At 37.6% G+C, this 17,147-nt stretch overlaps 1 protein-coding gene across 3 annotated transcripts in view; it reads right to left on the bottom strand.

Moving 5' to 3' along the window:
- The window catches only part of LOC110451715, a 58,599-nt gene that overhangs the window by 28,158 nt on the left and 13,294 nt on the right, over window positions 1-17,147 (bottom strand). Inside the window, exon 1 of one of the 3 annotated variants that reach the window (XM_021499858.1) lies at window positions 4,414-4,630. The exons of the other annotated variants lie outside the window; for them this stretch is intronic. The gene's annotated coding sequence lies outside the window, so the exon portion shown is untranslated. Of the gene's footprint in view, window positions 1-4,413; window positions 4,631-17,147 lie in introns of those variants that run through there. 3 annotated transcript variants of the gene reach the window in all.

Here is a 17,147-nt window from a genome sequence, read left to right as displayed (position 1 = left end):
TCAGGTGTCAAAAGCTACACTTTTTAGGAAACTTTACTTATATACCGTATTTGACCACTTCAACTTCAATATGCACCCCACATCTATTGACAAAGTGCATTTAAACCATTTCTCCTCACACAAGTGATATTTCAGCCTTTAGATATACAGTACTTTTACTATCGCTTACATTTGTCCTTCAAAAAGCTTAAGATCTAGAGACTGATTCTACTTTATCAGGTGGTCAACTAAGGGCCACCCTTTTTCTGTTTCTAAATTTTCAGGAGACCATTTGCAAATTTTTTAATATCAACATGACAGATACTGAATTCTTACCATAAATGTATAAATTATCATAGATGGACCGAAGCCCAATTGGTTTTTTTAGTTGGTCTGATTGACTACATGAACCAGGTACCACTATAGGTAGGACATTATGGTTGACCTTGGAATATTTTGATAGGTCTGAGGCCACAGGATCACTGCTAGCTAGTATTGATCCTCGAGCTTCCACATGTTTATATCTAAAACCACTGCATAAATGCAATGAATCCAAGTATAAGCACCAAGAAGGATCCCTCCAAACACAAAAAAAACACCAAATCATTCAGCATAATCTCCTACTTAAAATATTGCTTCTCTGTTATAAAATCGAAATGTAAACATGTTTATGCAATAAAATTTGCTGAAATGGAATACATTTGTACTTGGGGTGACTTTTATTAGGTTGAATGTGGCTATTGATATTCAGTTCCCAAGTTTCACAATTCGTTTTTTCCCCGTTTGTTATGTCACAGAATTCTGTCTGAAAACAATATTGAGCAAATACACAATGAAATCTAAAGACATGGAGCCCAACTCGCATGTAAGATTTAGTGTTATCCAGTCCTCAAAACATTTGTACACGAGTGTGTATCTAGCTACCTGATCACCCCTAGATCTATATGTGTAGGTTGCAAAATTGATGGTAGATTTTGGATGTTTGATTGTATGTGTGATAAGTGTCATTATCTGTCAGACTTGATGTGGTAGGATATACTGTGGCTGGGATAGCCTGGGGATTCAGAGGCTGGAAATGCATGCGGAACTGAAACTTCCCATTGATCTTTATCTGCAGCTCGACTCCAGTGAACTGGGTAACACTAAACAGGAGCCTGGTGATGACCTCGAGTTAAGGGGGTGGGGAGCTCTGTACATTTAGCTAGAGTGCTGATAATACACCAACACAAGTATTGGATCTGGTCCGTATGGAAAGATGAGTAGGGAATCGGAATTATGTCTACTTTATATTGAACAGTGAAACGCCTCAAGCTCAGGCATAGTGGTATGGACAATATCCAGCTTGAATATATATATATATACATACATGCATGTATGTCCCTTAGTCACAAAGAAAGATTTTTGCAAGATGCATATAGCTGCCCCCTTATAAATATGGCCCCTTCAATATACATACTGGATTTAAATGAACTAAAATTGTGTACCTCTTTTTCCATTATTCTTTGCTTGATTTGAAAAAGTGGTACCACTGTATTTGTATGAGCACATACATATTTGTAAGTTCTAACTATGACTTGCACTGATGTTCTGTGTCCACCCAGGGTTCATTACTTTAATTATTTCTCCAGTCAAATTTTCTCCCTACCTGGTCGATCAATTATTTCCATTTTGTAACATTGTTTACCATTTCATAATCAATTTTAACACAATTTGCTCAAATGTTAATTCATATCACAGCATCTAAGTTGACTGGGTTCTTATTGGAATCCAAGAACTAATTATGTTCAATATGATTGATAATTATAGTTGATAGGCCATTGGATGGAAATAAGCCTTTCCTATTTGAAGCAAGCTGTTGAGCTAACAAATATAGAACTATTCCCACTGATGCCCTGAATGGCATCAACAAAACAAGTCCATTGGTTAAAAAATTGCCTTATAAAATAGTGTCGATAATTTTAATTGTCCGTAGTTTTATGGTCGCATTCCAGCATCGCCCTGGAGTGAATTTCTCCTGAGCCGACTGTAGAGGATCCGACTAGGAAGTCTGCGATTGTGGGTTTGATCCCCCGGTGGAAGCACACTACTCTCATTTCTGTTACAGAAGAATAAATGATACACAGCGCTATCATAATAGCTGGGGTGAATCTTGCACTAAAAACATCCAAGTACGGAGTAGTAATATGACTGTACCATTTTCAGGTGTTTAAAACATAGACTTACAAACAAATACCCACTTATACACACTGGAGTAACCACAAATAAACAAGCTGCCAGTCACTGACTGGCGGTCACTGACAGGTCCCAGGATATAAACTTACATACCATGGCTGTGTATAACAGATAGTACTTGCATGTTACACCAGTGTTCCTGTGAGAGATGATGGATGTTTACCAGATAATATCTACACTATTGCCAACAAGAAGAGTAACTTGGTAGTAACCACTGCATTATCAACAGTTGATCATGAGAGTACATTGTACAAGCATTACACCTATGTCAATATTTATACATGTACATAACATATTCAGCACATAATCTGTACCCTGGGTGTAAATTATAAGCAGTTCGTGAGAATAAGCATGCATGCTTTGGTTTGGTTTGTTTGCGTTTTACGTCTTATTAACAGCTCTATGGTCATTTAAGGATGTCCCAGAGGAATGCCGGAGTTCCCGGCGGAAAAAACACCAGCCCACAGCCGGACTATACCTGGCAACTGCCCCACGTAGGACTCAAACCCATGACCCAGTGGTGGAGGGCTAGTGGTGGCAGAATGTCAAGACACCTTATAACCACTTGACCACAACGGCCCCTTGCATGCGTGCACAGTATGTTCCTTATTCTAAATAGTAGCAAAAATATATAGTGTGACCTTTTTAAGTAAGTCAGTACATAATGAGAGTGGACACTTACAAGGGGAGGGATTGAGCGATTCGTATGTCAAATACGGTAGGATGTGTATTATCAAACAGCTATCAAAAATTATCATTTATTTTACAATCGTCAACATTGTTACGCTGTAATCACTTTAATCCTGTGAAATCAATTTAAGCCTCAATTCATAAAGAGACTCGTTTGTGAATTCAAAATCTTTCAAGAACATTATTTCAGACAAAAATCACTTTCAATTTCTAAATATCTGGGCAATGAAAATGATTTCTATTGATACCAAAAATAACCTAAAAAGCACCTCATTCCTTGTAATTGCTTCCTATCCTTTTTCTGGAGTCAATTACTTTCTCCATTCAAGAGTCTGGAATGCAGTGTATCAACTTAGGTGAATCGTTGCATAAACATATTACCTGCCAGTATATTATTTTAACCTCAAATCTACACGTGTGACCTCCATTCCAAAATAATCACAACCATAATTTAATAGACATTCTGTTCAGGATATTGTCTTCGCCGACAGCATCTAACACAGGAACTTTAGACACTAAAACATGCTAAATTGAATTGCTTTTAAACACTTTATGACAATATTAATTACAGGAAATCAACCTTAAACAATTTTGTTTAGCTAGAAACACTGATGTTATTAATCATCACATTCCTTAAATTTTTAAAATCAATGTACCTCATTCAGCAGTCATTTCTAGCATCAAGATGCATTGTAAGCAAGATCACAGACTTTTTAGAATTCTTAGCATTCTATTGCAATTTCAGCAGACAAGTCGGAGGTAACTCTAGACTTTTACTTCCTGAAATGATTAGGTTTTATATTTTATAACATTTAGTCAACTCCAGAGCTACCTGGTGAGTATGAACAGCCATGAAACATTGTCAGTACCTAAATGCATTTACATCTGCAAATATTGAAGTTGGGAAACTTACATATCTGCAATGTAAACCTATATTTCTGCAATGAATGCAGTTGGTAAACCTACATATCTGCAATGAATGCAGTTGGTAAACTTACATATCTGCAATGTAAACCTACATATCTGCAATGAATGCAGTTGGTAAACGTACATCTCTGCAATGAAAACCTACATATCTGCAATGTAAACCTATATTTCTGCAATAAATGCAGTTGGTAATATAACCTACATATCTGTAATGAATGCAGTTGGTAAACCTGCATATCTGCAATGTAAACCTATATTTCTGCAATGAATGCAGTTGGTAAACCTATATTTCTGCAATAAATATGCAGTTGGTAATATAAACCTACATATCTGCAATGAATGCAGTTGGTAAACCTATATTTCTGCAATGAATGCAATCGATAAACCTACATATCTGCAGTGAATGCAGTTGGTAAACCTATATTTCTGCAATGATTAAATTCTAAACCAATAAACCATCAATAAATGCAGTTGCATTTGGTGAACCACTATATCTGCAATAAAACAGTTGGTTGCAAATTTAAATAGCATGGATATCTGGACTAGTCAGATCAAATGTATTTATGTTTAAGTCCTTATACTTACCGGATTTGTATGACTTACTAAAGTCCCTTAACTCACAATTAAATTGAAATGTCAAATAAATCTTTCCAAAACAAAATCCTAAGAATTTTCACATTTCCAGTTCATCCCAGTACAGTTAAGACTAACTTGTAACTCCATGTATGTTTTTGCATGCAGACACACACAATATTGTAAACAGTATCAAATTTCGTCTGTCAAGTGTGGCATTTTTGATCTTCTGTACACAATATATGTGTGTGGTGAGTCATATAGGGCTAGTTCTGTCTGTAATTTACAATAGATGTGTGGGTGTGTAGTATATCTCAAACCTGGGTGTCACAGGGGGATTTTCATTATATAACATCTAGTAGTTTCCTAATCATAGCCTGCTACATACACGTAGCTGGTTATGTACTGAATCAGAACTCAGTTATATCAAGGCTGCTTTGTAGTACTGTACCATTAGCTTGAACTGGTAATTAAAAATATGTTGTAAAAACTTTACAGGAATAGAACCTGATCGCCCTTACCATCTGGCAAATTAAACTGTACATCTATTTTAAGAATAAAGCTGATGTGATATATATATTATATTCATAGAAATAATGATGTTAACTCATTCACCCCTGAAATTGTGTAATGAACTATTCCATCGTTTGAATTGGAAGAGTTCACATGTGTCTTCAGGGATGTTTAGCTGTAAGGAGAGCATCTAATTAAAAATCCTTATCACAATGCTTAACTGCTTGTAATTAGACAAAAGGATTTCATTTTCCAGTTATCATTTTGACTATTTGATAAGAATACCCCATTGGGTGGCCTCATCTTCGGGCAAAAACTGTACAAACATTTATCATCTCCAGAATGTTAAAATGTTAACATTGTATCCTATTTTTTAGTAATCTTACCCTTGTCATATAGAGTGTATGATCATCATTTTAAAATTTGAAAAATGCTGTAAGAATTGAAAACACACCAGCACTTTGTTTTGTATTCTACAAAACACAATGTGTTTCAGTGAGTAATGCATCATTAAGGCTGGCGTACAATTACACTATACTTGTGAAGTATCCCTTCCTCCTCATGATCAATCTTCATCATCCCAACTGTACTGAGAGTGTACTGGCGATTGGAACTCTTTTGTTACCCTGCTGTAGCTAAATTAAACGTGATAACAATGACGAAGTTAGAGTGACGACATCATTACAGATCATTTAAGCCAATTAAGCTTTTGTATGTGAAAGTCACAGGGATCATAAAATCTCTTTAAGACAAACAGGTTTAACCCAAGTTAAGGTAGAGAGTGCCAATACTCTTTATTGTCTCCAATAAAGAAGAGTTCCAGTTTGTTTGGCAATTTTCTGGCTCTGAGTTGCCTGCCAATTTACTAAAGGAAAGAGTTATAACTGAAACAAAGATATGGATCACAATTTCCTTTTTCACAAAAATTAATCTCTGCCACAAATTCTGATCCATGGAACCGAACCCTTGATAAAATAGTTATATAGTGATTACCCTACCACTCATGATTCTGCAACATCACTGCTACAAAAATGTTCAAACTCCCCAAATTAGGCCTGTAACATATAACTGTCTTCATTTGAATATAGAGCAATTTATCAGTAAGTTTACTTTTCAAGGCCTAGATACAGTAGAAAAGTTGGGTGTTACTAGTTGGTTTAAAAAACATACACGAGAAGTAGATGCGATGAATGTCACCAGACCATATAATAACTTTGAGAGGCAGCTCAAACATAATCAAGTTTGCAAGGTAGAAAATTGTCTTTTGTCGTTAGTGAGGAAGTTCAACTTTGAACAATTGTGCATGCTGGGAGCATAATAGCTGCCTCTCCAAGCAGATCTAATCAAGATGGATTGACACGTATATAATTAAATTAACCAGCACTTACTTGGCAGCATGAGGTTGCAAATATTTCAGAGCACATTAAACCTAAGCAATGCATTTGTACTATAACTGCAAATATATTCTAAGGCAAAGAGTAGCTGAGGACTTAGAACAGCTAGAGGACTGTCAATTGATGATCACATACACAATCCCCCTACACCCCAACAGAAAACTTACATGGATACAGAGGCACTGCACTTAAATAATTTTAGCAGGAACATTTGTGTAGAGGAGTATGTTGCGGTATAATCTGTTGAAAAAATTAAAACCCAGGAGGATTTCCTGTGAAATCTTCTGATGAAGAAATGTAATTATGGACCCAGTACGTTTTCATTATTTTTCTGCTTTCATGCACTTTATCTTGGTCAAGGACACATAAAGTATTCAGTAATGTGAGACAACTCTCAATTTCTCAGGTAGACAGCCGTAATTTGCATCTCCACATGATAAGGGAATTGCGTAACAATGACAACATGTTTTTATTACCTTGAAGGTAAAATTACATGGCTACACCTAACCTGATACCGTTTTCTACAAAATCTTCAGAACTTTGGCAATAACAGCTTGTTGTGTATGCTAGGGACGCCAGCGGCTGGAATTATTATAACTGGTGCATCGATGCAGACAATGCAGGTGTAATCGTCATGGTGATTTATGTAAAAGTAAACACGAAGCTACAGGCAAGGGAAATTGTTCAAGTGTTAACATAGTCAACAAGCTGCTCAAATATTCAGTGGCTAGATTATCTGTTGCTTTAATTTCTCAAGGTTTGGTTTGTTTGTGTTTTACGTCGTAAACTTTTTCAAGGTTGTGTATGCGTATCAACGAAGTCATGTCTCAACCACATTCACAGTCTTTAAGTTACAGTTAGTATTCCCTTTGAGACCATCCTCGATATCCAGGGGTTCCGCTCACTTTCACTCTCTATACACCCCTGGAATATGTCATAGCAAAATCGAAGGTTCAGTGTGCAGCACCTTGTGGATGAGCCAAGAAGACTAGTTTGGTCCTTTGATGTACATTAAATGAATCTCGCAGTCACATAAGGGTAAAAAATAACAGGCTTTGAAGTCGGGTATTCTCCTCTGTAATCTTCAAAGGACAAGTATCAGCCTAGTGATTCGTCAGTTATTTTTACCCGACACATATCAAATAGCTAGCCGCATGCCTTCATTTATGCTATCACATATTCCGGGGGTGTAGAGAGCGAAAGTGAGTGTAACCCCTGGATATCGAGGATGCTTTGAGATATGAAAAAAAAGGATCTCAAATTTTCTTCTGTTATATAGAAAAAATAACACTGAAAAATGTATAATGAAGAATTGTGATAGATGATGAAAACCAGAACATTTGGATTTTGTAAATGTGTTATAAATGTATCCCCTGGAAGTTTGAACCACTCTAACTTTTTCGTTAAAGAATGATTGATTTTCAACATTTTCATTTTTACTTCAATTGAAAATACACAGATATATCCTGGCATACCTATCTCTCTGGGCCTACAGGATCTGCTGACATGGCACGGGTTTTGTGGTATGAATTTTGAGACTGCAGTGTTGCACTTTCACGTAGTGATGATAAATCCTGGTTATTAAAATGTTACAGACTGCTATATAAACGGCTACTTATCCTGGCACGTTTCCTTAAATACCCCCAAGCACACAGGCGTATAGAAATCTTTAACTCTGCTCTAAATCCTGTAATAATTGGTTTTATATTTTCATATGCAGTCAACACATGGTTAAAATGTGGTTGTACACTCGAATGATAAACCGACAGCTCTGAAATTAATTGTGCATTAAACATATATCACTTATGTGGATTTTAATTATCTGTACCATTAACAAAAACATGACGATGCTGAAATTCTTGCCGACAGTTTTATTGAGTTGTAAAAAAGATGAGTTCTGGAGTCGAAAGATGATTTAAGGTGTTGTAAATGGATTTTTGGGGGTTAGCAGATGAGTTGATGAAAGTAATGGGGTTGTCTGATATTATTTTAGGAATAGTGAAAGAAAATGTGGATAGTTGCTATTCAGGGTATTGGAGTTCTATACAAGAAAAACAAGTCTTCAAAAACTAATCTGTTAATGCAAATGCAGAAAACAAGAAACAGCTGTAAAATAACACAACAAGATTAGCATCTAAAATGTTACCTCCACGAAGGGTGTAAATATCGGTTGACACACAGACAGACATTAGTAAGAACTCGTAACATGACTCATGCTAAAGGAACTCCTTGTTGTGGAAAATATATTGACAAACAATATTTCTCGGAGGTGCTGATTTCTCCGGCTTCACTCCAGCAACTCGGTGTCAGAGAAGCCAGCAACTCGGTGTCAGAAACAGCTGCCGTTCAGATTTACATTTTTTATAGAATATCTGTTTGAAGGTCTAGACTGATATACACATGTATATATATATATATATATTAAACACAGCTAGCCTGAGGATTATAACCAATCTTTTACTTTTACCTGTTTGGCACACATAGCTGTTATTTTTAATAAATTGCTGAATTATTGAACAAGAGGCCCAATGGGCCTGCATCGCTCACCTGGTATAAATCTCACACTTGTAACCTTAAAAGTGATCTAACATAAAGCTACAGGCAAAATATCAGTATTTATGATTAAAATTCATTCAAAAGACCCTGTTATTTCTTTATAAACATTTCACCCCTGTAATTGAAAGTGGANTAAAACTGATCATCTTTCACACAAAGTTTTAATTGACTGCATGAAAGCCCATGTCTATTACCGACAGCAACGTATCCCAGATGTGCTGGCTAAATAACAATGAATTTCATCTAATAATTGATGTAATCTAATTTTATCAGGGTTACTGCCCCGGGTCTCCCAAGAGTTCTACCGAGTGGCATACATTTTGAGTGACACAGGAATCAAACTATACACTATGTTAGATGGAAAGATATTTCCATGGAAAATAAAAGTTACAACTTTTGGCTTTCTACATCATACAGTGCTGAGGTAATTTTTCACCAAACACCTATAGACAATTAGCCAGGTGTACATCTCCAAGATCAAGTGTTTGGGTTGAGGATGGGGGCAAAGATTCCAGGTAGAGAGTGCCAAGATCAAAATCAAGCTGTTGCTCGCGCTGGGTGCCTTGTTGTAGTGGGTGTAGTAAATACTTTTTTTTAAAGTTTTAAAGTGCAAAAGGCAGGTTGTGAAGAAAGTTTTTAAGTGCAAACATTTTTTTTTTAATTGCAGCCCCTTAACCCCCCCTCAGAACTATTTAATTATACGTGCTTCCTAGATTTTCCAGCTGCCTGTAGTGTATAAGCAGCTGAGAAGTCTAGAATACGTGTTAGGTACTGAGCATCATACAAACTGATCAACATGTATGACTGTAAATGTAACATCAGATCACAGTCGCATATAATAAAGAAATCCTAGCCTACAAATACTCTACACAACATAAACAAACTAAACCAGCTTTGTAGAGTCTTCATGTCAACAGATTTCATTGAGCAGCCCACAATACAAACAATGGAAAATTGTAAACAGTCGAGACCTATATAAGGAATGTGAAATCTCAAACTCACATGCGAAATTCCTCAGAATAATTTCACAAATACAGAATGAAGTCATGCATTATAATGCTTCCAACAGCGTTTTTTTACCCAGAGGGTGAAAATTGATTTACCTGTTGACGAGTTGGTGGATTACCTGTGAGAAATGGCTAGGTATGTTTATTGCTTACTCAGCTGTTACTGCAGTGTTGGGGTAATACCACTAGCAAGGTGATGGTGTGTGGATCAGGAGCGAAGGCTCCCAACAATTACATTAGCATATACAGACCAGAAAGGGTTGGGAATCTCAAGGCAGGGAAAAGTGTGTAGGTGACGAGGCCAAATAATAAAAATCTTGTGTTTCCGCTAACCCTACCTACACTAGATTTGTGTACCTACCCTAAAGTTTGTATTGGCATTTAGTGATATGCTCTATTAAGTCAGAACAGCATAGTAAAAATATTTTACAAAATGAAAATAAATTGCCTACCCTATTTTTTCTGAAGATGATAGCAGATACACAAGTTGTTTTTTTCTCGGTCTGATGGGGCTATATTAAGGTAAAGGAAAGTGGGAGGTAGGGGGTTAAAGGGTCTTATATGTGAGTATGCGAGAAAGGGAAGGCAAAGATTGAAGGACAATAATGGAGGTGTATACGAGTGGATGGGGTTGGGAGAGGGGCAGGATATATAGGGTAGGGGAAAAGGGACCACAATGGATATGTGGGAAAGGAGGCTTGTGATTGTAATTGTCCAGTGGCAAAAAAGAGAAGGAAACAAAGATATAGCTGTGGTGACCAACAGATATTTTGGGCAGGGTTGTGCATTTGTTATGGTGTAGCTGCCACATTAAAATCAGGCAATGCCAAAGTGTTAATGAGGACATCTTAATGAAACCTAAAGTATCCTGAGGTTCTGTACCTTGTACCACTAAATCATGTGGTGATGATCAACAGTCTTATCTATAAAACAAGATGCGCTTGGACTGACAGTGAGAGAACTGAAGGGAGTAAACAAAGTGTAGGCAGCCTCGTCACATCCATATATGGTCGGTTGGCAGTGTTTGGGGTATAATGGAGCTATATAATACAGCTACTAGTCCGATCACCAACAACTCACGGGACCTTATAGAAACGTACTGTTCAGATGATTAAATCGACAGCTAGTTAAAATGCACAGCACAACATCCTTTAATTTCACACCTAAATTCACTGGTAAACATAATAGATGTATCAGGCAGAACCTGATGTGTTTTGATGGCTTTAACTACCCACACAAGATAAAAATGGGAGTGTTGATCAGATGTGTGCAAGCTTTATCCAGACTGTAAGCGCTATATTCCAACCAAGATTAATTTTGATTTCCTGTGAATTATCAAATTCCCCAAATTTGATATAAAGGAAGATCAAACCTGCCTGAGACCTCCTGCATTAGGAAACCCCTTAAAAATCCCCACTCGCAGTTATTTCCCTATTAATTGAACCTGTATTAAGAGACCTGCAATAAAACACTATTTTACAGACTTCCCGAGGGTGGTCTCTAAATGCAGGTTTTATAGTAATTTGTTTGTATTACTCGATGTTCTACCCGTGACAATAGTAGGGTTTCATTACCTGTCTAGATATCTTTGGTTATTAATGCTCTCTGTAAAGGGAGATAACTTTTATCTACTTAACTCATTCACCCCTGAAGACACATTTGAACTCCTCCAATTCAAAGGTTGGAATAGTTCATTATGAAATTTCAGGGGTGAATGAGTTAATGGTGTCTATAATTAGAGAGAAAAGTTTGTCACTTATTATTGTCTGTGTTGGGAGATTACTTAGTTCCTAGCTCCATCTATGAAGAGAGGTAATATATCTGTCTCTAACAGATGTTTACAAGGGAGATAATTTTGTCTCTTAAGGCTGTCTTCAAAGACAAATACTTTTTGTCTTCTAAAAATGTTGTCTATAGAAAAAATTATGCCTGTTAATACAATTTGCTTTTGCACAATTGCCACATTAAATATTGTCCATGTATTCTCTAAGAATATTTACCATAGATATGCTTTTACGCTGAATTCAGTCAATTCTAATTTTCCATCAAGTAAGTTTCACAGACACTGCTATCGCGATAATTCCTCTTTATATCAGATGTACTAGGTAAGAACATCACAGGAACTGGTAACAGCACTGATACACGGAGTGTTAAAGCTATGTTGTTATCTTTTAATTCGAAATCCATCAAAGAGCTTCGTACAACACATACACATGCATGTAAAATGTGGCACTACAGGGAATCTGAATGAGCCCTGTATCTGCCTTATAAAAATAGGGTGCTCCCGTATGCATCCGTCGTTTGTTTCAGCTACTGCATAGGTAAAATTGTTTGCATACGTCATTTTGGTCATAGATCATGAATCAAACGTTGAAAAAAGGGTTTTACAAAAATAAATCGTGTCTGCTTTTTGTGTTACAGTGCATATCAAATATGGTGATAAGAAAAGTTTGAATTTTATCAGAATTTATGATATTCTCTTTATTACAGTTTATATAACTGGGTTGGAACTTTAATATGAAAATACTTTTCCATTTGTTTGTTAATGAAACAATGCAAGGCCTATCATTGTTAAAATCTAGGCAATTTTTAAACGCAAATTTAATATACCAAGGAAAAGAAATAACATTCACATTTTCACAATATTACCAATACAAGATCAATACCAAGCCGTTACTGTTTTGGAAATAAACCGTGCACATAATGTATTGTCTACATACAGAACCAGATTTATTCCCAAGAGAATCGTCCTACGTTTTATCTGCAGTGTTAAACAGGCTGCAATTCCGGAAAACATGAACTTTCAGACATTCTGGCTACAAACATGTACTTCCAGGAAAACATGACTGATGTACCAAAGTTCTTAAAGATGGCAGTTATTATTCCCTGCTTAATGTTCAGCTTATAGGGTGATGGCAACTGGTTCACCTGTACTTGTCAGTATAATGTGGCTGGGCAGTATGCTGTGATGGATGCCTTCGGCATAAAATTTCAGTGGCGTAGCACTATAAAGTCGGCATCAGATCTGTGCTACCACAAGAAGGCAAATACACAAACATACCCCGTCTCCAGCACACATCCCAACATGCACGTACACACAACACACATGGAGGCACGTCCTTAAATGACCTTATACGTAGCTGTTGAAGGACGTTAAACCCAATACAATCTATCATTATTGATGTTGGTATTACATACATAAATAGAATGTTATGAGCCAGTTACTTAGTATTTTTATTAATCTCCTCTATTTTTTCCAAGAAGGAATGCTTTAATGCAGAATGTATCTCTTTTGAAAAGATTTCCACCCTCAGAAGACAAAATGAAAGAATATGTTGCCAACACGTACTGTATTATAATGAAATTATGAACAATTAGATAATGCTTTCTTTTCTAATCTTGCAAAATAAATAAACAAGGGAGACAACTCTAAACCCATGTCTAAAGTATGCAAGGTAGTGTACACCCTTAACTTTTGAATTAGCAGACTTTCATCATAATCACTACAGAGAAATACCTTACTAGTATAAGTTAACTTTTCAAACTTTAAATGGAGACTACGAAATTGCTAGTGTATTTATTGATGGGATCTCAGAAACCTGACAAAGTTCAACTGAGGTCGACATGACGAATGCTAGACTGCTTGTTCAAACAGAAATCAGGTAACTTCATATTCATTTGAAATTTATCAAGTATAGTCAACTTAACCAGTGTTTAATAACAAATCATTTTGCACCCAAACAAACTTCAAAAATGTTATGTGTTTCGGTGTTTATGTCAGAAGATACCTTTCAATATTAATATACAAATTTCAATTTTAAGATGTGTATAAAAAGATTTGGCTAAAAAGTGAATTTGAAAATGTCGTTAAGCTTGTATGAGCATCAATTGGAAATCAGTTTAAAAATACCTCAGTCAGCACGTCCACCAGGATACATTTAAGCGTAGGAGTCCAGGATCAAGATAAGTGTTTATAATGTGTCACAAAACCAACAAAAAGTATATTGAGACACACAAGTCAAGACACACCCTAGTCCTGAAATCAGTAACATGCTGTGTTTTTCAACATTAAGTGATAAACAAATCTAAGTAGATTTCTATAGATAACAAAATTTATGAGATTACATCAAGTTCACTTTTTGTACATGTTGTCCTTGGAATACTGATCAACAATTCAAAAAGAAATTTAACATTCTAAATAAAATTATTTTAAAGCATGAATATTTTAAGATTTCAGAGATTTAACAATTAAGTCATATTTTATCAGATGATATTATAACTATCACAGAACTATTGGCATCTTATATTGATCTGCCACTGTGAGAAAACAGTCAAAATATGAGGTACGTGTGCTGGTTAAGGAATCATGTGCCCTAAATATAAAGACACACCCATTAATAATTGACCAGTGCCCAGCACCCTTATTAGGTACAATACAGCATGTTACACAATCTAGATTTAAAAACATTTACATCAACAGCCACTCCCAGCTTACAAGGTTTATATGCATTAGAATATCTAATTAATTTGCACAAATATTGTTACATACAGCTATAAGTCTTTACTGTCACCCGATACTTGCCCCTTCATGACAGGAGGGCTGGGCTGCTTTTAGCCTCAGAAATGAGATCAAGACCTTATTAAATTCTAGATTTTAAAACTATTGCAGTTGTTCAGGACCTTATCGAAAGGAAATTTCACTTACATATTATAAATCATGTATTGTTAACTTAATTAAGCTAACTAATTTTACAGATAAAACCATATTTGGACTGATATTTAAAGAAATATTCATTTTACCGACATCTGAGATTTGGACTTCATGGCTATGTGTCACATGCATAGTACACCAGCTAGCTATAGGCCAGGATGTCAGGCAAAACATCTGTGTATCATCCTCCTATGGAGTTCAGGGGGAGTCGGACTGGTTTTATTATTGAGCATTACAGACAAATTGTGGCCGTGTTTCCCATAAAAGTCCTTCATTTTATTTAAATAGTCTTATTTGTGCTCTAACAAATACCTAAACCCATTCTTAGAATCAATAATCTGTATGTGTCCAGCTAGCTTGTGGATGGTACTCGCCCCATCTGTTAGACTACTTCACTATAGCTATCAGCTTCATTGTTTATTCATCAACAGCAATCAACATATGAGATATGCATTTAATTACCATTCAAGCGTGACTTGTTTCCCTCCTAGAACTTTCCGACTTGACTTGCAGTGTACGCTACCACAACTTAAACAATAAAGGTGACCTTTCAATGTATTTTGTTCCATTTTGTCCTTAAAATTATCCAATTATGTCCGAAGCCAATTAGTCTGTTTTAATTGTTCATTAACAGTCGACCAATCTTCATACCATATGTATCTAACCATGTCAGATAAGGGGACAAAATAGAACTCCACTACCTGAATAAATATATACCTCTAAATTACAGGTGTGTATACCAAAGCATGCATGACCATGCTGTAATTACAGAAACAGACCATTGCTTTTCAACGAACTGTAATGGTAGCTGTGATCTCTCCCGCCCCTCACATACTGTTTACCAATCAGATGGTCGTGATCCCCCCGGCCCCTCACATACTGTTTACCAATCAGATGGTCGTGATCTGAGTCAGGCCCCTCACATACTGTTTACCAATCAGATGGTCGTGATCTGAGTCAGGCCCCTCACATACTGTTTACCAATCAGACGGTCGTGATCTCTCCCGCCCCTCACATACTGTTTACCAGTCAGATGGTCGTGATCTCTCCCGCCCCTCACATACTGTTTACCAGTCAGATGGTCGTGATCTCTCCCGCCCCTCACATACTGTTTACCAGTCAGATGGTCGTGATCTCTCCCGCCCCTCACATACTGTTTACCAATCAGATGGTCGTGTTCTCCCCCGTCCCTCACATACTGTTTACCAATCAGATGGTCGTGATCTCCCCCGTCCCTCACATACTGTTTACCAATCAGATGGTCGTGTTCTCCCCCGTCCCTCACATACTGTTTACCAATCAGATGGTCGTGTTCTCCCCCGCCCCTCACATACTGTTTACCAATCAGATGGTCGTGTTCTCCCCCGTCCCTCACATACTGTTTACCAATCAGATGGTCGTGATCTCTCCCGCCCCTCACATACTGTTTACCAATCAGATGGTCGTGTTCTCCCCCGTCCCTCACATACTGTTTACCAATCAGATGGTCGTGATCTCCCCCGTCCCTCACATACTGTTTACCAATCAGATGGTCGTGTTCTCCCCCGTCCCTCACATACTGTTTACCAATCAGATGGTCGTGTTCTCCCCCGCCCCTCACATACTGTTTACCAATCAGATGGTCGTGTTCTCCCCCGTCCCTCACATACTGTTTACCAATCAGATGGTCGTGATCTCTCCCGCCCCTCACATACTGTTTACCAATCAGATGGTCGTGTTCTCCCCCGTCCCTCACATACTGTTTACCAATCAGATGGTCGTGATCTCTCCCGCCCCTCACATACTGTTTACCAATCAGATGGTCGTGTTCTCCCCCGTCCCTCACATACTGTTTACCAATCAGATGGTCGTGATCTCTCCCGCCCCTCACATACTGTTTACCAATCAGATGGTCGTGTTCTCCCCCGTCCCTCACATACTGTTTACCAATCAGATGGTCGTGATCTCTCCCGCCCCTCACATACTGTTTACCAATCAGATGGTCGTGTTCTCCCCCGTCCCTCACATACTGTTTACCAATCAGATGGTCGTGTTCTCCCCCGCCCCTCACATACTGTTTACCAATCAGATGGTCGTGTTCTCCCCCGTCCCTCACATACTGTTTACCAATCAGATGGTCGTGATCTCTCCCGCCCCTCACATACTGTTTACCAATCAGATGGTCGTGTTCTCCCCCGTCCCTCACATACTGTTTACCAATCAGATGGTCGTGATCTCTCCCGCCCCTCACATACTGTTTACCAATCAGATGGTCGTGTTCTCCCCCGTCCCTCACATACTGTTTACCAATCAGATGGTCGTGATCTCTCCCGCCCCTCACATACTGTTTACCAATCAGATGGTCGTGTTCTCCCCCGTCCCTCACATACTGTTTACCAATCAGATGGTCGTGATCTCTCCCGCCCCTCACATACTGTTTACCAATCAGATGGTCGTGTTCTCCCCCGTCCCTCACATACTGTTTACCAATCAGATGGTCGTGTTCTCCCCCGCCCCTCACATACTGTTTACCAATCAGATGGTCGTGTTCTCCCCCGTCCCTCACATACTGTTTACCAATCAGAT

Source organism: Mizuhopecten yessoensis, unplaced genomic scaffold, assembly GCF_002113885.1.
Source record: "Mizuhopecten yessoensis strain PY_sf001 unplaced genomic scaffold, ASM211388v2 scaffold6169, whole genome shotgun sequence".
NCBI lineage: Eukaryota > Metazoa > Mollusca > Bivalvia > Pectinida > Pectinidae > Mizuhopecten > Mizuhopecten yessoensis.
Note: the sequence above shows the minus strand (reverse complement) of the source record. Positions and strands in the feature narration are given on the sequence as shown.